This window comes from Arachis hypogaea, chromosome 11 (assembly GCF_003086295.3).
Source record: "Arachis hypogaea cultivar Tifrunner chromosome 11, arahy.Tifrunner.gnm2.J5K5, whole genome shotgun sequence".
In the NCBI taxonomy this organism is placed as follows: domain Eukaryota; kingdom Viridiplantae; phylum Streptophyta; class Magnoliopsida; order Fabales; family Fabaceae; genus Arachis; species Arachis hypogaea.
In genome coordinates this window covers 57,896,658-57,920,026 of record NC_092046.1, presented here as the reverse complement: position 1 = coordinate 57,920,026, position 23,369 = coordinate 57,896,658, and the positions used below count along the sequence as shown (strand labels likewise).

General features: G+C 39.5%; 2 non-coding genes across 2 annotated transcripts; both read right to left on the bottom strand.

The window, feature by feature from the left end:
* Nucleotides 1-19,057: 19,057 nt before the first annotated feature.
* LOC112724408 (small nucleolar RNA R71) lies at nt 19,058-19,161 on the bottom strand. The gene has a single exon (XR_003163572.1). It is a non-coding gene; the product is annotated as a small nucleolar RNA R71 (small nucleolar RNA).
* Nucleotides 19,162-22,534: 3,373 nt separating this feature from the next.
* On the bottom strand, nt 22,535-22,641 carry LOC112724947 (small nucleolar RNA R71). The gene has a single exon (XR_003164084.1). It is a non-coding gene; the product is annotated as a small nucleolar RNA R71 (small nucleolar RNA).
* Between the last annotated feature and the right edge of the window lie 728 nt (nt 22,642-23,369).

Below are 23,369 nucleotides of genomic sequence, written 5' to 3'. Positions count from 1 at the left end.
AGAATACAAAGTTTAGATCTGAAAATGTCATCGGATACAAAATAAGTCTCTAAAAGTTGTTTAAATACTAAACCAGTAGCCTAGGGTTACAAAATATGAGTGGACTATGATGGATGATGCAGAGATCCACTTCTGGGGCCCACTTGGTGTGTGCTGGGGCTGAGACTTCAAGCAATTCACGTGTAGAGGCCATTTGTGGAGTTGAACGCCAGTTTTTGTGCCAGTTTGGGCGTTCAACTCCAGTTTTTGATCCTTTTCTGGCGCTGGACGCCAGAATTGGGCAGAGGACTGGCGTTGAATGCCAGTTTACGTCGTCTATTCTTGTGCAAAGTATGGACTATTATACATTGCTGGAAAGCCCTGGATGTCTACTTTCCAACGCAATTGGAATCACGCCATTTCGAGTTCTGTAGCTCCAGAAAATCCACTTTGAGTACAGGGAGGTCAGAATCCAACAGCATCAGCAGTCCTTTTTCAGCCTGAATCAGATTTTTGCTCAGCTCCTTCAATTTCAGCCAGAAAAATACCTGAAATTACAGAAAAACACACAACTCATAGTAAAGTCCAGAAATATGAATTTTTCCTAAAAACTACTGGAGATAAACTAAAAACTAACTAAAACATACTCAAAACTATATGAAATTATCCCCAAAAAGCGTATAAAATATCCGCTCATCAATGCCATATTGGCTCAGAATAAAATATTGACTCAGCAAGTCAATATGATCTCTCAGAGTCTGCATGGAATGCAAGCTGCATCCAACAGTACTCAAGAGGCATCTTCTGAAGAAGAAGCTTATGATCCTGAGAACCCTGCAATAGCAGAGGTAAATTACTTAGGTGAACCTTATGGAAACACCTATAACTCAACATGGAGAAATCATCCAAATTTCTCATGGAAGGATCAAAAGCCCCAACAAGGCTTTAATAATGGTGGAAGAAACAGGTTTAACAATAATAAACCTTTTCCATCATCCACTCAGCAACAGACAGAGAACTCTGAACAAAATGCTTCTAATTTAGCAAATCTAGTCTCTGATCTATCTAAGGCCACTGTAAGTTTCATGAATGAAACAAGGTCTTCCATTAGAAATCTGGAAGCACAAGTGGGCCAGCTGAGTAAAAGGATCACTGAAATCCCTCCTAGTACTCTCCTAAGCAATACAGAAGAGAACCCAAAAGGAGAGTGCAAGGCCATTGACATAAGTGCCATGGCCGAACCTGTGAGGAGAGGAGAGGACGTGAATCCCAAGGAGGAAGACCTCCTGGGACGTCCAGTGACCAATAAGGAGCTTCCCTCTGAGGAACCAAAGGACTCTGAGGCTCATCTAGAGACCATAGAGATTCCATTGAACCTCCTTATGCCCTTCATGAGCTCTGATGAGTATTCCTCTTCTGAAGAGAATGAGGATGTCACTAAAGAGCAAACTGCCAAGTTTCTTGGTGCAATCATGAAGCTAAATGCCAAATTATTTGGCATTGATACTTGGGAAGTTGAACCTCCCTTGTTCATCAATGAACTAAGTGATCTGGATCAACTGACATTGCCTCAGAAGAGACAGGATCCTGGAAAGTTCATAATCCCTTGTACCATAGGCACCATGATCTTTAAGGCTCTGTGAGACCTTGGTTCAGGGATAAACCTCATGCCCCTCTCTATAATAGAGAAACTGGGAATCTATGGGGTGCAAGCTGCTAAAATCTCACTGGAGATGGTAGACAGCTCAAGAAAACAGGCTTATGGACAAGTAGAAGATGTATTAGTAAAGGTTGAGGGCCTTTACATACCTGCTGATTTCATAGTCCTGGATACTGGAAAGGAAGAGGATGAATCCATCATCCTAGGAAGACCTTTCCTGGCCACAGCAAGAGCTGTGGTTGATGTTGACAGAGGTGACATATTCCTTCAATGGAATGAGAACTCCCTTGTATTCAAAACTCAAGGATCTCCCTCTGCAACCATAGAGAGGAAGCAGGAAAAGCTTCTCTCCAAGCAGAGTCAACCAGAGCCCCCACAGTCAAACTCTAAGTTTGGTGTTGGGAGGCCACAACCAAACTCTAAGTTTGGTGTTGAACTCCCATATCCAAACTCTAAGTTTGGTGTTGGAGAGTCTCAACAAAGCTCTGCACATCTGTGAGGCTCCATGAGAGCCCACTGTCAAGCTATTGACATTAAAGAAGCGCTTGTTGGGAGGCAACCCAATGTTTATCTAATTCTTATCTTTATTGTTTTTCATGTTTTCTTAGGTTCATGATCATGTGGAGTCACAAAATAAATAGAAAAATTGAAAACGGAATCAAAAACAGCAGAAGAAAAATCACACCCTGGAGGAGCATCTGTCTGGCGTTCAAACGCCAGAACAGAGCATAGTTCTGGCGCTGAACGCCCAGAATGGGAGCATCCTGGCGCTGAACGCCCAGAACAAGCATGGTTCTGGCGTTCAACGCCAGAAATGGTAGCAAATGGGCGTTGAACGCCCAAAATGGGCACCAACCTGGCGCTGAACGCCCAGAGTTGTGTGCAAGGGCATTTTACATGCCTAAATTGGTGCAGGGATGTAAATGCCTTGACACCTCAGGATCTGTGAACCCCACAGGATCCACTCAGGATCTGTGGACCCCACAGGATCCACTCAGGATCTGTGGACCCCACAGGATCCCCACCTACCTCCACTCACTTCTTCTCACCACTCTCTTTCACACAATCCCACAAACACTCTTCCCAAAAAAACCCCTCACCAATCACCTCAATCTCTCTTCCCCACTAAACCTTCACCACTCACATCCATCTCCTCTTCCCCATAAACCTACCTCATAAACTCCACCTACCTTCAAAATTCAAAACCAATTTCCCACCCAAACCCACCCATATGCCCGAACCTTAACCCCCCCTCCATTCCCTATATAAAGACCTCCATTCTTCACCAAATTCACACAACACAGCCCTCTACACTCTCCTTGGCCGAAACCACATCTCCCTCTCCCTCTCCATATTTCTTCTTCTTCTATTCTTTTGTTTATTGCTCGAGGGCGAGCAATATTCTAAGTTTAGTGTGGTAAAAGCATAGCTTTTTTGTTTTTTCATTACCATTGATGGCATCTAAGACCGGAGAATCCTCTAGAAGAGGGAAAGGGAAGACAAAAGCTTCCACATCCGAGTCATGGGAGATGGAAAGGTTCATCTCCAAAGCCCATCAAGACCACTTCTATGACGTTGTGGCCAAGAAGAAGGTGATCCCTGAGGTCCCTTTTAAACTCAAAAGAAATGAGTATCCGGAGATCCGACATGAAATTCAAAGAAGAGGTTGGGAAGTTCTAACAAATCCCATCCAACAAGTCGGCATCCTAATGGTTCAAGAGTTCTATGCCAATGCATGGATCACCAAGAACCATGATCAAAGTAAGAACCCAGATCCAAAGAACTATGTTACAATGGTTCGGGGGAAATACTTAGATTTTAGTCCGGAGAATGTGAGGTTGGCGTTCAACTTGCCATACATGGAAGAGAACGCACGCCCCTACACAAGGAGAGTCAACTTTGATCAAAGGTTGGACCAAGTCCTTATGGACATATGTGTAGAAGGAGCTCAATGGAAGATTGACTCCAAAGGCAAGCCGGTTCAACTAAGAAGATTGGACCTCAAGCCTATAGCTAGAGGATGGTTGGAGTTTATTCAATGCTCAATCATTCCCACTAGCAACCGGTCTGAAGTTACTATAGACCGGGCCATCATGATCCATAGCATCATGATTGGAGAAGAGGTGGAAGTTCATGAGATTATACCTCAAGAACTCTACAAGGTGGCTGACAAGTCCTCCACTATGGCAAGGTTAGCCTTTCCTCACCTCATTTGCCACCTATGCAATTCAGCTGGGATTGACATAGAGGGAGATATCCTCATCAAAGAGGACAAGCCCATCACTAAGAAAAAGATGGAGCAAGCAAGAGAGCCCAGTCATGGAGCTCAAGAGGCGCAAGAAGCTCATCACCATGAGATTCCGGAAATGCCTCAAATGCACTTTCCTCCACAAGACTATTGGGAGCAAATCAACACCTCCCTAGGAGAATTGAGTTCCAATATGGGACAACTAAGGGTGGAACATCAAGAGCACTCCATCATGCTCCATAAAATAAGAGAAGATCAAAAAGCAATGAGGGAGGAGCAACAAAGACAAGGAAGAGACATAGAAGAGCTCAAGGACATCATTGGTTCCTCAAGAAGGAAACGCCACCATCACTAAGGTGGATTCCTTCCTTGTTCTTATCTCTTCTGTTTTTCGTTTTCTATGTTATGTGCTTATCTGTGTTTGTGTCTTCATTACATGATCATTAGTAGTAGTAACTATGTCTTAAAGTTATGAATGTCCTATGAATCCATCACCTCTCTTAAATAAAAACTGTTTTAATTCAAAAGAACAAGTACATGAGTTTCGAATTTATCCTTGAACTTAGCTTAATTATATTGATGTGGTGACAATGCTTCTTGTTTTCTGAATGAATGCTTGAACAGTGCATATGTCTTTTGAAGTTGTTGTTTAAGAATATTAAATATGTTGGCTCTTGAAAGAATGATGACTAGGAGACATGTTATTTGATAATCTGAAAAATCATAAAAATGATTCTTGAAGCAAGAAAAAGCAGCAAAGAACAAAGCTTGCAGAAAAAAAAAATAGGCGAAAAAAAAATTATAGAAAGAAAAAGAAAAAGCAAGCAGAAAAAGCCAATAACCCTTAAAACCAAAAGGCAAGGGCAAATAAAAAGGATCCCAAGGCTTTGAGCATCAGTGGATAGGAGGGCCTAAAGGAATAAAACCCTGGTCTAAGCGGCTAAACCAAGCTGTCCCTAACCATGTGCTTGTGGCGTGTAGGTGTCAAGTGAAAACTTGAGACTGAGCGGTTAAAGTCAAGGTCCAAAGCAAAAAAAAAAAAAAAAAAAAAAGAGTGTGCTTAAGAACCCTGGACACCTCTAATTGGGGACTTTAGCAAAGCTGAGTCACAATCTGAGAAGGTTCACCCAATTATGTGTCTGTGGCATTTATGTATCCGGTGGTAATACTGGAAAACAAAGTGCTTAGGGCCACGGCCAAGACTCATAAAGAAGCTGTGTTCAAGAATCATCATACTGAACTAGGAGAGTCAATAACACTATTCGAAATCTGAAATTCCTATAGATGCCAACCATTCTGAACCTCAATGGATAAAGTGAGATGCCAAAACTATTCAAGAGGCAAAAAGCTATAAGTCCCGCTCATATGATTGGAGCTCTGTTTCATTGATAGTTTGGAATTTATAGTATATTCTCTTCTTTTTATCCTATTTGATTTTAAGTTGCTTGGGGACAAGCAACAATTTAAGTTTGGTGTTGTGATGAGCGGATAATTTATACGCTTTTTGGCATTGTTTTTAGTATGTTTTTAGTAGGATCTAGTCACTTTTAGGGATGTTTTCATTAGTTTTTATGTTAAATTCACATTTCTGGACTTTACTATGAGTTTGTGTATTTTTCTGTGATTTCAGGTATTTTCTGGCTGAAATTGAGGGACTTGAGCAGAAATCTGATTCAGAGGTTGAAGAAGGACTGCTGATGCTGTTGGATTCTGACCTCCCTGCACTCAAAGTGGATTTTCTGGAGCTACAGAACTCGCAATGGCGCGCTTCCAATTGCGTTGGAAAGTAGACATCCAGGGCTTTCCAGCAATATATAATAGTCCATACTTTGGCCAAGAATTGACGACGTAAACTGGCGTTCAACGCCAGCCTTCTGCCCAAATCTGGCGTCCAGCGCCAGAAAAGGATCCAAAACCAGAGTTGAACGCCCAAACTGGCACAGAAACTGGCGTTCAACTCCACAAATGGCCTCTGCACGTGCAACACTCAGGCTCAGCCCAAACACACACCAAGTGGGCCCAGGAAGTGGATTTATGCATCAATTACTTACTCATGTAAACCCTAGTGACTAGTTTATTATAAATAGGACCTTTTACTAGTCTTTTTGACCATCTTTGGTCTCAGTTTTATTCCATTGTTCATCTTAGGAGACTATTGATCTCGTTTAGGGGGCTGGCCATCTCGGCCATGCCTGGACCTTCCACTTATGTATTTTCAACGGTAGAGTTTCTACACTCCATAGATTAAGGTGTGGAGCTCTGCTGTTCCTCAAAGATTAATGCAAAGTACTACTTTTTTCTATTCAATTCTTCTTATTTCGCTTCTAAGATATCCATTCGCACCCAAGAACGTGATGAAGGTGATGATTATGTGTGACGCTCATCATCCTTCTCCCTTATGAACGCGTGCCTGACAAACACTTCTGTTCTACATGAATTAAGCTAGAATGAGTATCTCTCAGATCTCCTAACCAGAATCTTCGTGGCGTAAGCTAGAATGATGGCGGCATTCAAGAGAATCCGGAAAGTCTAAACCTTGTCTGTGGTATTCCGAGTAGGATTCAATGATTGAATGACTGTGACGAGCTTCAAACTCGCGAGTGATGGGCGTTAGTGACAGACGCAAAAGGAGGGTGAATCCTATTCCAGCATGATCGGGAACCGACAGATGAATAGCCGTGCCGTGACAGGGTGCGTGAGCATATTATTCACTGAGAGGAGGGGATGTAGCCACTGACAACGGTGATGCCCTTGCATAAAGCCAGCCATGGAAAGGAGTAAGACAGATTAGATGAAGATAGCAGGAAAGCAGCGGTTCAGAGGAACAAAAAGCATCTCCATTCGCTTATCTGAAATTCCTACCAATGATTTACATAAGTATCTCTATCCCTATTTTATTAATTAATATTCGAAAACTCCATGATTATTTTATATCCGCCTGACTGAGATTTACAAGGTGACCATAACTTGCTTCATACCAACAATCTCCGTGGGATTCGACCCTTACTCACGTAAGGTATTACTTGGACGACCCAGTGCACTTGCTGGTTAGTTGTATCGAAGTTGTGACAATTATGAATTAAGATCAGAGCACCAAGCTCTGGAGCCATTACCAGGATTTATTCGAGCCTGGAGATCACAATTTCGTGCACCAGTAGACTTGATGGTGGTGCTGTGGGTGCCTTCTGATGACAAGTCATCTTATGCTAGCTTTTCAAGCATTTTTCACTTGTTTGATTAGGTTTTATGCACTTTCTTGCATAATAAGTAAGTGATTTGGAGTGGATTTTCATGGCTATGTTAAACCAATCAACCATCATTTAATTGACATAAAATCATAGGGATTAAGCTAGAATTAGTTAATTTTATGAATGATTTAGAAACCTTGTAAATTTGGTGATGCTTTGATTGGTTGTTTTGATTACTTGTAGGTGAAGAAATGATGAAGAAAAGAAAGAACCAGGAAGCATGCCTTATCAAAGCGTGACCCATGATATGAAAGCGTGGTGCTCACTGATAAACCCCATTTGTAGAGTTTATCTTATGCTTCATTTAAGGGATTTTATCACCTTTTACCCACATTTATTCAATGAAATAGCATGGTTTTGTAAATTCTCCTTTAATTGTGCTTAAGAGTGAACACATGCTTTTTAGGACTTAGAATAGCTAAATTTAATTCACCTTGATTCCATTAGATGCCTTGATATTTTTATTAAGTGATTTCAGATTTAGGAGGCAAAGATTGGATCAAGGGAATGAAGGAAAAGCATGTAAAAATGGAGAACTCATGAAGAAATGAAGGAATCGCAAAGCTGTCAAGCCGACCTCTTCGCACTTAATCGACCATAACTCGAGCTATAGAGGTCCAAATGATACGGTTCCAGTTGCGTTGGAAAGATAACATTCGGAGCTTCGAAATGATATAAGATTTGCTATAGTTGCATCATGTTTATGGGGCGCGCACGCAGCATATACGCGTATGTGCCGATTTGCACGTGATTCATTAACAGCAAATTAGTGGCCAGCAAATTCTAAAGCCTTGTGGGCCCAATCCAACTCATTTCTAATGCTATTTAACCCAAGGATTGAAGAGGAATGGGACATCTAGTCATTATTTTAGTTTTATTTTAGTTTTATTATGCTTTAGTTAGTTTTAGAGAGAGAAGCTCTCACTTCTCTCTAGAATTAGGATTAGGTTTTAGATCTAGATCTACTTCTTCTTCTTCTCTCTTAATTTTCCTCTTTCATCTTCAATTGTTCTCTTGTAGATTGTAGAATTCGTCTTCTCTTGTAATTCCTTTGTATTGTTAGTTGTAGTTTATGAACTTTCTTTTGTAGCTCTACATTTCTTCTTCAATGCAATTGGTAAGTTTTTTGTTCTTTCATAATTGTTTTCCTTTTCTATTGTTTATCTCTTGCTATTCTAGTGAGATCTCGCTTTAATTCTTGCAATTCATGTTGTTTACCTTTAATGCCTTCTATGTGTTTGTTGAAATGGCTCTTCTAGATATGAGTTTACTTTTTCTATTATTTTGCCTTTCTATTGTTAATCTCTTACTTTTGTAGTTGTAGATTTACTTTCCCTGCAATTTTACTATGCTTTCCTTTTATGCCTTCCAAGTGTTTGATAAAATGCTTGGTTGGATTTTAGAATAGATTTTAGTGCTCTTGGCTTGGGAAGGTAACTTAGGAACTCTTGAATTACTAATGTCCAAGTGATTGACGATTGAGAGCCATTAACGCTAGATCTCACAAATTGATTTGGTAGAGAACTAGGACTTATGGACTTGGATTGACATAACTCACTTGACTTTCCTCTATTATTAGTTAGGGGTTAACTTAGTGGGGTTGGTCCTTGTCAATTCTCATATTGTGGTTAGTGATTAGGATAGAGATCCTTGACCACCAAACCTTGCCAAAACCTTTTTAGTTGTTAGTTTATTTTCATTGCCATTTACTTTTCATGTTTCTTATCCAAAACCCCAAAAACATACCTCATAACCAATAACAAGACACTTTATTACAATTCCTAGGGAGAACGACCCGAGGTTCAATACTTCGGTTTATAGATTTTAGGGATTTGTACTAGTGACAAACAAATTTTTGTATGAAAGGACTATTGTTGGTTTAGAAACTATACTTGCAACGAGGATTCATTTGTGAATTTCTAAACCACACAAAAGTCCTATCATCAAAATGGCGCCGTTGCAATGGTGTTATGTAATTGGTTATTGTATATATGTGAATATTGCGAATAGCTTGATTTTTGAATTGCTTGTTAGTTTTTGCTAGTTTTAAGACTTTGTTTCATTATTCCTTATTAGCTTTTGTTTCTTATTTTCTCCTTTTATTATGAATTCTCACTTTGGCTATGAGTTTGGTTCTCACTATGTTGTAAGAAATGAGAGCTACAATGAGGATGTGTATCAAGGATGGGATAATCAAAGGTGGGAGGAGCCATATGCACATGATCAATCTTCATGGCAACAACCTCCACCAATGCACTATGAAGAAGAGCCATTCTATGATGCATATCAATCTAATGGCTATGGTGAATCTCCTTGTGACTTTCAAGAGCCACCACCATATGCCTATGAGCCATATCCTCAACATGAACCTCAACCATACTCACAAGCCTCTTTTCACCAAACACCTCCATATGACCTTGACCCATTTCCACCCCACCAACTACCTTTTGAAACATATGAGCCATACATGGAACCACCATCCCAAGATCACTACTCCCAAGAACCATCTCAATACACACTACCACATCCTTACCGAGAAGAACCACCTTCCTATTATGAACCCTTTCTCCAAGACAATGAACCCTCTTATCCATCCCAATCTTCAATGGATGAAACCCTTAGCCTTATACTTCAAGGGCAAGGAGAAATGCAAAAGGAGACACTAGAATTTGTGGCTACCTTGATCAAGGTTGTAAACATTTTAACCTCCCAATATTTGAGCACTCAAAGCACTCCCATGGTCACATGTGAAGAATCAATTGAAAATCATAAGGAGAGATTGGAAACTCCGGTGGAAAATGAGGGACGTTATTTTGTATTAGAGCAATTGGAGGAGCCTATGATCATTGAAGAAGAGGAAGAAATGGTTGAAGACTTAGGAGATACGGAACCTCCTTGGAAACCTAGAGTTAAAGAGAACCTCTCCAAGAAGAGTGAATTTGATGTTGAGGAGGAATGTGCATAACCTCCGAGGTATATTCCATTTGAAGACTTGGAAGAAATGGATCAAAATTGAGTTCCCTTGGAGATGAAGACCATGCATCCAATCTTCTTGGTGGTGAATCCTTTGAATTTGAAGAACCTTCTCCCAATGAGATAGAAAGCGATGTGGAGGTAGATTTCTCTCAACCTCCCATTTATGATTTGAGTGATGGGGAAGAGTTAGATGAAATTGATGAACAAAGGATTGGAAGTGAAGAAGCTTATGAAGAGGTGGAGATTAAGAAGGAAGAACACAAGGGAGTAAAGCTTGCTAGCACGTTGGAGATACCTCTCCCCAAGCCACCACCATCCATTCTTTCATTCAAGTGGGTAAATTCCTTATACTTAAGCTTTATTATTCCCGTTGAATATGGTTTGCTTGAGACGGATGGTCAAATTAGACATATTTGTGGCTTTAAGAGCAAAAGGGAGATGGTTAGTGGTTGGAAATATCATTCTAAGCTCATGATGGTTGCATGTTCAAAGGTGAATAGTAATGGTTGGTGTAGAACCCAATTGCAAGGGTCTAGGAAGTTGTTTGGGGGGCTTCTTTGAGAATTCTAAGGTCATGCCACCCAATTGGAATCATGATGATCAATTTGAAGATGGGTGTCAAAACAAAGTGTGGGATCCTGGATCGCACAAGGAGACTCAATTTTGGGAGCCCATGGTTTGTGAGGAACTCCACCCAAGCTTGGAGTTATTAATTTTGAAGAATGGTGCTTATTGGAGAATCAAGCATTGGTGGATGTTCCAAGATGAGTTTAAGCACAAGCCACCTTGAGAGAAGCTCCCCATAAGTCCAACTTAAGGACAATAAACAAAAGTGCTAGGTAGGAGACACCCCACCATGGTAAAATTTTTCTTTTTTTTTCTCTTTTGCACATATTGGTTAAAATAGTTTAACTTCATGTTTTGATTGATTTGTTGACTTTGTTTGGTAGTTTAGTATGTTAAAAAAGGTTTTATGGTATTTTGGTAGTTGTTTGGAGGTTTGGAATGCTTGGATTAGTGCAAAAACATAGAAAAATTTTGAAAAAAAAAGAGCACCATCCGCGCGTACGCGTGCATCAAGCATTTTCGCTACCCACGCGGACGCGCCATGTACGCATACGCGTGGATTGAGAAATTCCACCCCCAAGCCAAATACCCGAGAGTTGTGCGAACATTGCGCGCGCATTATGCCTTTCGCACAAACCAACTCGCACGTACACGCACATGACACGTACGCGTCACTCTCGAAATAAGCCATCGACGCGGACGCGCCATGTACGTGTACGCGTCGTGTCCATTGCACCGCCACCCACGCGCGCGCCATGCAAGCATACACGTGGATTTCCTTCCTTCAACACATCTCTTTTCTTCTCCTCTTTCCATTTCTTTCCTTCTCCTTTCTTCTTCCCTTCTTCTACCCCTCATCCAGCACTCCCAAACACCATTTATAACCATTTATTTTAGTTAACTAATTAGTTAGTTAGCTAGTTGATTAGTTAGTTTTAGTTAGTTTTCATTTCATTTTCTCTTTTTCATTGTAAATGTTGGATTGTTATTCTTCTTTACCATTAATTGCTGCTGAGTATTAAAAAGGGATGTTATCTTAACATCATTATGTTTATAATCTTTGTTGGATGTTATTATTGAGGTTATATTTTGCTACTTGGTTTTAAGATCTTCATGCTTACCTTTTAAGAATACCAAGTGATGAGAATTGCCTTCGAGCTTGTAAGTCTTCTTGAATTGCATGATTTTGCCACCATGTGATTTGAACCCTATTCTTTGATTAGGCAATCTCTTGATATTGGACGGTGTGCATTTACCATAATGTATTGTCATATGCATCCATATGCTTATAGCTTGAATGCCTTCATGCTTCTTTAATGCTTGTTTTACCTTACAAGTTCACTTAAAGCATTTCAAGCACACTAGGATGAGTGATGTGCATGCTTCTTTTGTGACATCGCTTTTTATACTAGTGTGTTCTAAAAGGCGCCTAATTTAGAACTCACACCCTTATTTTTCTAATGTCACACTAATTCACTCACTTATTCCTAGTGATTTACCTCATTCTAACAATTATGCCTCCTTACCTTTGTATTCTCCCATCTTTTGGTGATGTTTTCTATTTTTCATGAATGACGCACCACAAGCAAAAATAGAAGCAGAAGAAAAAACACGCAGCAATCGGTTGACCTACCAGCTGAAGGTAGCAATCCGGAGAGTCGTCGTACCCCCTTGCTCATCTTTGAGTGCACCGAGGACGGTGCAAACTTTTAAGTGTGGGGAGGTCATCCGACCGGTCGGTGATTTTGGGTGACAAGTTTCTAATCTCAACACTTTTTCATTTCATTTTAGGTCTTTTAGGATTTTTGTTTCATTTTCTTATTTTTACATATATATACATAATAAGCTTAGTCAAAATAATAAAATTTTTCAAGAAAATTATCTATAGGGCACCTCAATTGATTTGAGTGAAAACTTTTCATTAAACTTGCTTGAATTATATATATTGTGGAACATGTTTTGAGCTAAGAACACAAGCTAGTGAGATTTGAGCCTAATTGTGTGGTTACATCTTATAAACACTTATTTTCCTTCTTGTGTGCAATTATTCTCTTTCTATGATTGTAATATTTGATTTGTTTGATTCTTTATGTCCATTATTTGGTGTATTCATGCATTTATATGATTGAGGCCATCATTTTAGCTCACTTACCCAAATAGCCTTACCTTTTATCATCCATTGTTAGCCAACTTTGAGCCTACGCTTAACCCACTTTGTTCTTTAATTTAGCACATTACAAGCCTTAAAGCGAAAAACAATAAATGTCCTTTATTTGGATCTTTGATTAGCTTAGGCTAGTGTGTGTGTATCATTCAAGTATGGGAACCTTGGGACATTGGGGGAATAAAAGGGTAGTTTTGTATTTTTATTATAAATATTGGGAATTGGGTACATGCTCATGTATTAATCAAATGTAAAACCTTATGCATTGATGTTCTTGTATATAGAAAGAAGAAAATAAGAAAAACAAAAGAAAAAAAAAGAAAAAAAATATAGAAAAAGAAAGAAAAAAAAAAGAAGAAAAGAAAGAAATAAAAAGGGGACAAAATGCCCCAAAGCAAAGTAAAGTTCAATAAAGATCAATGCATATGAGTTGTGAAAAATGACAAAAAAAATGCATGAGTATGTTAAAAAGTGAAAAATGGGTAGTTAGGTTAGTTTTGAATTGTATAGGATGTCATAGGTTAGGTGGGAAGTTTAAGCTTATTAAAGATTCAAATTTTAAGCTCACTTAACCATATATGCATCCTACCTTGACCCTAGCCCCATTACAACCTATGAAAAGACCTCATGATACTTATATGCATGTATGAAATAAATGTTGATTGTTAGAAGAAAAATAAATCTTAAAAAGCATGATTAGGGGAGAATTGAGCGAATCAACCCTAAACACTTGAGCGAATAGAGTGCAAACACATCCGGTGAGGATTTGATGTTCAATTACATGTTTTCACCTATGATCATCATTCTTCATGCAAGTTTATAAAAATACTTAATAGCTCAATTCAATTGTGGTTTGGCACAGTTGTTAATACCTTTGGCCCTTGTGCATATATGTATCCTTGGAAATTAATTTATTTTGACCAAGCAATTGCATTCACGCAGATAGTTGCATATAGGTAGGGTGCATTTAGTTAGATTTCATTGAATAAATGTTGATACACTTAGCTCTCTCTTGGTTTAAGCATGAGGACATGCTTGGTTTAAGTGTGGGGAGGTTGATAAACCCCATTTGTAGGGTTTATCTTATGCTTCATTTAAGGGATTTTATCACCTTTTACCCACATTTATTCAATGAAATAGCATGGTTTTGTAAATTCTCCTTTAATTGTGCTTAAGAGTGAACACATGCTTTTTAGGACTTAGAATAGCTAAATTTAATTCACCTTGATTCAATTAGATGCCTTGATATGTTTATTAAGTGATTTCAGATTTAGGAGGCAAAGATTGGATCAAGGGAATGAAGGAAAAACATGTAAAAATGGAGAACTCATGAAGAAATGAAGGAATCGCAAAGCTGTCAAGCCGACCTCTTCGCACTTAATCGACCATAACGAGCTATTGTTAATCTCTTACTTTTGTAGTTGTAGATATACTTTCCTTGCAATTTTACTATGCTTTCCTTTTATGCCTTCCAAGTGTTTGATAAAATGCTTGGTTGGATTTTAGAGTAGATTTTAGTGCTCTTGGCTTGGGAAGGTAACTTAGGAACTCTTGAGTTACTAATGTCCAAGTGATTGACGATTGGGAGCCATTAACGCTAGATCTCACTAATTGATTTGGTGGAGAACTAAGACTTATGAACTTGGATTGACATAGCTCACTTGACTTTTCTCTACTATTAGTTAGGGGTTAACTTAGTGGGGTTGGTCCCTGCCAATTCTCATGTTGTGGTTAGTGATTAGGATAGAGATCCTTGACTACCAAACCTTGCCAAGAACTTTTTAGTTGTTAGTTTATTTTCATTGCCATTTACTTTTCATGTTTCTTATCCAAAACCCTAAAAACTTACCTCATAACCAATAACAAGACACTTTGGTGCAATTCCTAGGGAGAACGACCCGAGTTTCAATACTTCAGTTTATAGATTTTAGTGGTTTGTACTAGTGACAAACAAATTTTTGTATGAAAGGACTATTATTGGTTTAAAAACTATACTTGCAACGAGGATTCATTTGTGAATTTCTAAACCACACAAAAGTCCTATCATCACTCACCTAAAGGAGCAAGGGCCAGCGCTCGAAGAACCAACGGAGCGCCCAATGATGCACCAAGAAAGCAATGGCGCTACGTTGAGTGTCCCAACTGAGCACTACAAGGAAACTCAACTAGCAAGGCCAGCGCTCAAATCAAAGGAGCGCTACGTTAACTCTTTCAACATTTTCGCGGCCCATTTAAAGAAAAACAAGGTGCGACACTCCTAAAATGGGGCAGCCAAGGTTCGAAAGGTGAACCATGCACACAAAGGAGAGCTATGTTCAAAGGTTCTCACTGGGTGCTACTACAAGGGAATTGCTAGCAAAAGGAAGCCAACAAGGTTCGAAGAGGGAACCATGGAAGCAAGGGGCGCTACGTTGGAAATTTCCAACTGAGCGCTATGTATTGGCACAAAGTGAAACATGCTTGGCTCGAAGGGAGGCACATTAAGCAAGGGAGTGCTACATTAACTTTCCTCACTGAGCGCTCCACTGGAGCAAGCCCCCAACCCATTTTCAAACAAGTGCACTGATGAGCGGATAATTTATACCCCTTTTGGCATTATTTTTACATAGTTTTTAGTATGATTTAATTACTTTTTATTATATTTTTATTAGTTTTTATTCCAAAATCACATTTCTGGACTTTACTATGAGTTTGTGTATTTTTCTATAATTTCAGGTATTTTCTGGCTGAAATTGAGGGACTTGAGCAAAAATCTGATTCAGAGGCTAAAAAAAGACTGCAGATGCTGTTGGATTCTGACCCTCCTGCACTCGAAGTGGGTTTTTTGGAGCTACAGAAGCCCAATTGGTGCGCTCTCAATTGTGTTGGAAAGTAGACATCCTGGGCTTTTCAGAAATATATAATAGTTCATACTTTGCCCGAGGTTTGGTGGCCCAAACTGACGTTCAAAGTCAGCCTAAAACATCTTGGCGTAAAACGCCCAAACTGGCACCAGAATTGGAGTTAAACGCCCAAACTGGCACTAAAGCTGGCGTTTAACTCCAGGAACAGCCTATGCAATGGAAAGCTTTAATGCTCAGCCCAAGCACACACCAAGTAGGCCCCGAAAGTGGATTTCTGCACTATCTGCACTTAGTTACTCATTTTCTGTAAACCTATGTTACCAGTTTAGTATAAAAACTACTTTTAGAGATTCATTTTATATCTTTGGAATATCTTTTGATCATTTTTGATCTATTGACCATTGTACACATTTGGAGGCTAGCCTCACGGCCATGCCTAGACCTTTTTCACTTATGTATTTTCTACGGTGGAGTTTCTACACCCTATAGATTAAGGTGTGGAGCTCTGTTGTTCTTCATGAATTAATGCAATTACTACTGTTTTCTATTCAATTCACGCCTACTTCTTCTCCAAGATATACTCTCGCACTTAATTCAGTTAAGTCAGAATGAAGGGGTGATTCGTGACAATTACCCAATCTTCGTTACTCGCTTAGCCAGGATCGCGTGCCTGACAACCACAAAGCAATCTACATGATGTTCAACGTAGTCATTGGACGACAGCCAGAGTATATCCTCTTGGGTTTCCAATCAACGATTCATATTGTCTCTCCTGACAACAGAGCATTTGAATCTGAGATTAGAACCTTCGTGGTATAGGCTAGAACCATTGGCAGCATTCCTGAGATCCTGAAAGTCTAAACCTTATCTGTTGTATTCCGAGTAGGATCTGGAAAGGGATGACTGTGACGAGCTTCAAACTTGTGAATGTTGGGTGCAGTGACAGTGTGCAAAAGGACAATGGTCCTATTCCGACGCTAGCGGGAACCGACAGATGATTAGCCGTGCGGTGACAGCGCATATAGATTTATTTTCATCCGAGAGGATCATACAACTTGCCATGGAAGGAGGTAACGCATGGTTGGAAGAAGGCAATAGGAAAGCAGAAGTTCAGAAGCAACAAAGCATCTCCAGACGCTTATCCGAAATTTCCACCATTGAATTACATAAGTATTTCTATTTTATTTTCTGTTTTATTTATATTTTAATTACCAAAACTCATAACCATTTGAATCCGCCTGACTGAGATTTACAAGAATGACCATAGCTTGCTTCAAGCCGACAATCTCCGTGGGATCGACCTTTACTTACGTATGGTTTATTACTTGGACGACCCAGTGCACTTGTTGGTCAGTTACACAAAATTGTGAAGAAGTCTTGAGATCATGTTCTCCCACACCAAGTTTTTGGCGCTATAGCCAGGGAGTGAATAATCACGATTTCGCGTACCATGCACCCATGGACCATTTTCAATCAAATGCCATCTTGGATCCACTTCTTCACCAACCTGAAAAGCCCATTCCAAATTCTGAAAACCAAAAATAGAAAGTGTATAAATAGGAGTTAATTTGATTTGTAGAGGACCTTTTTTTGGGGTGGAAACCTTTTTTGCTCACCTTTACTTTTTTTACCTTTGAACTTTTTGCTCATTTTTAGTTTTACCTTTAGCTCACTTGGAATTGTCAATTGTTTTGCATTGGGAAATTGGAATTTGGATCTGAGTTCTTCTTTCTACATTTTTTATTTTCCTCTGTAATTTCTGTTATCTATTCTTGGAATTTGAATTGAGATTGAAGAGCTTCATTGATTCTAAGTTTGAGAATCATCTCTTGCCTCTCTTCTCAATTGTTCTAAGAATTGGATCTGAGTTTAGTTTTCTGTTTTCATTCTCTTCTTCTGCATTATCTACTTTTCTATTTTAGGAATTGGAGAATTGGATTTAAATTTCATTTACTGTCTTCCTTTTTATTTCTTTTGCAATTACTTTTCTGCTTGATCAAGAGAGCAATTGAGATCTAGATCTGCTTTCTAATCTCATTTCTCTTCTTCGATCTTAAATTTCTCTTTAGGATTTCATAATTGAGCTAAGTTTTCTTGCTGTTTCTTTCTTCAAGAAATTTTCCTTTCTATTTTGCTACTGAACTAAATCTCTTCATCTAATAGCTCTCTGATCTACTTCAATTTACATTTTCTTATTGAATTCTGAAGTCCAGTACCCAAATTCCTTTTATTCTTCAAGTAATTTACATTTCTCAGCAATTTAGATTCAGCAACTTACATTTCTTGCACTTTAAGTTTCTGTAATTTACTTTTCTTGCCATTTAAGTTTTAGCTCTTTTACTTTCTTGCTATTTAAGTTACTGCAATCTACTTCTTCTACACTTTACTTTTCTGCTCAATTCACCTTCTGAACTTTTAATTTCTTGCAATTTAGCTTCTGTTGATCACAATTCACTCAAATCATCGACTATTTGCTTAACTAAATTTATCACCTAACTAAAATTGCTCAATCCATCAATCCCTGTGGGATCGACCTCACTCTTGTCAGTAATTACTACTTGATGAGACCTGGTACACTTGCCGGTGAGTTTTGTGTGGAAATCTAATTTTCACCCATCAAGTTTTTGGCGCCGTTGCTGGGGATTGATCTAGATTGACAATGATTAAGTAAGGAGGTGGTCTAGATTAAGCACTTTTTCTTTGTTTTTCTTTATTTTTGATAAGCACACCAACTATTTGAGACTTTGTCTCTACTAACTCTTACTGCACTCAAGCTATAGAGTGCTCTATGTGTTTCTTGTTGTTTTGGTTGTCTGACAGAAGCAAGGAGAGAGGTCTCCACCTCTGGTGATCGTGATGAGAGAACTCTTCGAAGACTGAGAAGGGAAGCCAGAGGAAAGGGGGTCATTGGTGAAGAAGCTTCTGAAGAAGAATACCAAGATATGGTGGAGAATCCAACAAATCTACCAATAGGAGTGGCCAACAACAATGGTCAACCCCAGAGGAGAGTTTTGGCTTCTTACACATTTGCTAATCCTAGGCATTGTGGGAGTAGCATCCTTACCCTAAATGTCAATGCAAGCAACTTTAAATTGAAGCTCCATCTCATCACTTTGGTACAAAACAACTGCTCCTATGGAGGAAGCCCACTAGAAGATCCAAATCAGTATTTATCTATCTTCCTGAGGATCTGTGACACAGTAAAATCCAATGGTGTGCATCCAGACATATATAAACTCTTGCTGTTCCCATTTTCATTGAGGGACAAGGCTGCTCAATGGCTAAAAGCCTTTCCACAAGAAAGCATCTCTAGCTGGGAGGATCTAGTGAGCAAATTCCTAGCCAAGTTCTACCCACTTCAAAAGGATTATCAGATTGAAGACAGAGGTGTAAACCTTTACACAGATGGATGCAGAATGCCTCTATGAGGCTTGGGAGAGATACAAGGCCTTGATTAGAAAATGCCCCCGTGAAATGTTCAATGAATGGGTGATGCCAGGGCATTTTGGCCAGTTTCACTGACATTTTCTTTACTGTTTTTAGGGTAGTTTCATGCATTTCCTTAGGAAATAAGCTAGTTTTGGGTAGATATTCACTTACATCTTGATTCAAGCATACATTGTGAACTTTACATGATTTCATGAGGATTTTACATAAATTTAAGGACAAATTGGATGTTGCATTTCCCATGACTTGGACTAGAACTTTGATGCACTTTATTGCTTGATTTCAGGACAAAGGAAGCAAAGAAGAACCACATTAGTGGCTACGTTAGTTATACTAACATTAACACTAACGTGGAATGGGAGTAACTTGCAAAGTTAATGAGAAAAGTGATTGCCAATAACGCTCTCGAAGCCATCATTACCCACGTTAAGAGTCACGTTAACTAAGTTAACGTGAACTCTAACGTGGAAGTAAAGAAATGGAGCCAACGTTAGTGACACTTAACATTATCACTAACGTTGGAGCAAGATCATGAGTGGCCACGTTAGAGTCCACGTTAACTTAGTTAACGTGGCCTCTAACGTTAAGAAGAAAAGGGGGAATCCAACGTTAGTGACATTCAACATTGTCACTAACGTTGGCCAAGTCACACAAGGCCACGTTAACTTCCACGTTAACCTAGTTAACGTGGAAGCTAACGTGAAGAGATTAGGTGGTCGACAACGTTAGTGACACTCAACATTGTCACTAACGTTGGGATGAACACACACTATCCCCAAGAAGCCACGTTAACTCCAAAGTTAACCTAGTTAACGTGGAAGTTAATGTGAAGAAGGGAGGTGACGCCAACGTTAGTAACACCCAACATTGTCACTAACGTTGGAAGGAGCCCACACATGCCACCATGAGCCACGTTAACTTAGTTAACGTGGAAGCTAACGTGGATAAGAGAATGTTGAGCCAACGTTAGTGACACTCAACTTTGTCACTAACGTTGGAGATAGCTAGCATGGCCACGTTAGAAGCCACGTTAACCTAGTTAACGTGGACTCTAACGTGGGAGCTAAGGGAAACATTGGAACGTTAGTGACAATGTTAAGTGTCACTAAAGTTCTCGAAGGTTGGCAAGCCTACGTTAAAAGAGCCACGTTAACTAAGTTAACGTGGACTCTAACGTAGAGAAGGGGGAGGCTTCTCAACGTTATTGGGAAAGTTAAGTCTCAATAACGTGCGCGAAGGACAAAGAGGCAACGTTAGTGGCAACGTTTGTGCCACTAATGTTGAGGTTAACGTGGCTCTTACTTAGGTAAGGAACGTTAGTGAAAAAGTTGAATGTCACTAACGTTCTCGAACCCATATTTTCACTGAACGTTAACACCACTAACGTCCTGAGCTAAAGTCTCTACCCACTTCACACTTTCTCTCTGCAAGTAAAGCTGAGCCCAATGAAGAAGAGAACTGCTTCAAACTCAAGATCCAAAGGCCCATACCCAAGACTTGAAGAATCAACTAGAAGAACAGAAGAGTAGTATATATAGGAGTAGCTTTGAATTATTTTGGGAGTTGGAAATTATAGGGAGCCTCTTGGCATAGAACTACTCTCTGTATTTTACTTTCTCTGCACTTCTAGTTTTCATCATGTATTCTCCATCCTTGTTTTCATTTTCCAGAGCTATGAACAACTAAACCCCTTTCATTGGGTTAGAGAGCTCTGTTGTAATTTGATGGATCAATACTAGTTTTCATTATTCTTCTTCTATCTTTTCTCTTGATTTTACTTGAAAGCTTTCGATCTTCATCCAATTGGGTAGTTATCTTGGAAAAGAAGCTATTCATACTTGGATCTCTTCTGAACCTTGAAAGAGGAATGAAGAGATCAAGCTAGAAATGCTTTCTCATGCTGGACCAAATTGGGTTTGGATTGATATGTGACTATAATCCTCTCAAAACTTGGTTTGGAAAATGCATGTGGTATAATCAGTGACCATACTTCATCTCTTCTCATGAGCAATTGACCAAGGAATTAGCTATTGATCAAGATTTGAGAGATTGAATTACAAGAAATTGTAATTCAATCACTTAAGATTGCCAACAAGATCAATGAGTGCATTGATTGAGGAAGAGATGAAAATGAAATTGATCCGGAGAATGCAACATCTCCTAAGCCCAATGAACTCTCCATTTCTGATCTTACCCATTCTCTTTAATTTCTGTTATTTACTTTTATGAGCAATTCCCCCATTCCCATTTACAATTCTGCAATTTACTTTTAGTCATTTACTTTTAGCTCTTTAATTCTAGCATTTACTTTTCTGTCCATTACCTTCCCGCCATTTTATTTTCTGCAACTCTCAACTCAAATTCTGGATTCGCTCAACTAGAACATTCCTCTAATTAAAGTTGCTTGATCAATCAATCCTTGTGGGATTCGACCTCACTCTATTGTGAGTTTTTACTTGACGACAAATTCGGTACACTTGCCGAAGGAAATTTGTTGTGAGACAAGTTTTTCGTGCATCAAGTTTATGGCGCCGTTGCCGGGGATTGATTGTGCATCAACAATGATTAGATTGGAGGATAACTAGATCGAGCATTTTATTTTTGTTTGATTTAAATTTCTGTTTGAGTCATTTACTTTCTGTTTTAGTTAATTTCTTTCCTTCTCCCTTACTTTTTCTTTGTTATTTACTATTTATCTCACTAACCCACTAACTGTTTGATATATTGCATCACTCACACTAACAGTAATTCTGACAGATATACTTTCTGCACCTATTCTCTTTGCTTGTACTTGTTGGTTGTATGACAGGGAGAAGAAGCGGGGCTTCAACTTCCTTTGATTCTGAACCTGAGAGAACCTTCCTTAGACTAAGGAGGGAGGCAAGAGAAAAACGTGTAGTTGGTGCTGAAGAAGAGGAGGAATACTTTGAGGAATATTTTGAACCAAACATGGAAGAAAATATGGAAAACCATCATGAAGAAGAGGCTCACAACCATGGCAGAGGAGGTCGAGCAAATCATGCTGGGGAAGATAGAAGAGTTTTAGGCTCTTACATCAATCCAAACCCAGGAAACTGTGGAAGTAGCATTCAAAAGCCAACCATCCATGCCAACAATTTTGAACTGAAGCCACAGCTCATCACCCTTGTTCAGAACAACTGTTCGTTCGGAGGGAGTGTCCAAGAGGACCCCAATCAACATCTAACCACCTTCTTGAGAATATGTGACACAGTGAAGTCTAATGGTGTTCATCCTGACGCCTATGGACTGCTCTTATTTCCATTCTCACTCAAAGATAAGGCAGCCAAGTGGCTGGAGTCTTTCCCAAGGGAAAGCTTGACAACTTGGGAAGACGTGGTGAACAAATTCTTAGCAAGATTTTACCCTCCTCAATGAATCAATAGGCTGAGAGATGAGGTCCAAACTTTCAGGCAACAAGATGGTGAGACTCTATATGAAGCATGGGAAAGGTTTAAAGACCTAACAAGGAGGTGCCCACCAGATATGTTCAATGAATGGTGTAGCTGCACATTTTCTATGAAGGGCTCTCTTATGAGTCAAAGAAGGCCATAGACTATTCATCCGGAGGATCTTTGAACAAGAAGAAGACCATTGAGGAGGCCATAGATGTCATTGAAACAGTAGCAGAGAATGACTACTTCTATGCCTCCGAAAGAGGGAACACTAGAGGAGTGATGGAGCTGAATAATGTAGATGCTCTGCTGGCCCAAAACAAGCTCATTACCCAGCAGCTGGCTGACCTCACCAAGAAGATGGAGAGTAACCAAGTAGCAGCAATCTCCACTTCATCAACAACCCAAGAAGGAGTGAATGAAGAAGCAGAGGGTAGTCAGGAGCAAGCCAACTACATTGGGAATTCACCTAGGCAAAACCATGATCCATACTCCAAGACCTACAACCCTGGATAGAGGAATCACCCAAACTTTGGGTGGGGAAATCAACAAGACCAAAGCCTTGATCAAAGACGCCCAAATCCAAACAATGCAGCCCACCAACACTTCACATCTAGACCATATCAACACCCCCATAACAACACCTCCCCACATTCATATCAAGGCCAGAATAACCCTACTCAGCCTGACCTATCATCATTTGATGAAAGAATCTCAAGGATTGAGAATCTACTTGAAGGCATAAGCAAGGAGATTCAAGACAACAAGGTGTTCAAGGAGGAAGTGCGAGCCAGTTTCAAGAACCAGGGAGACACAATCAAGAG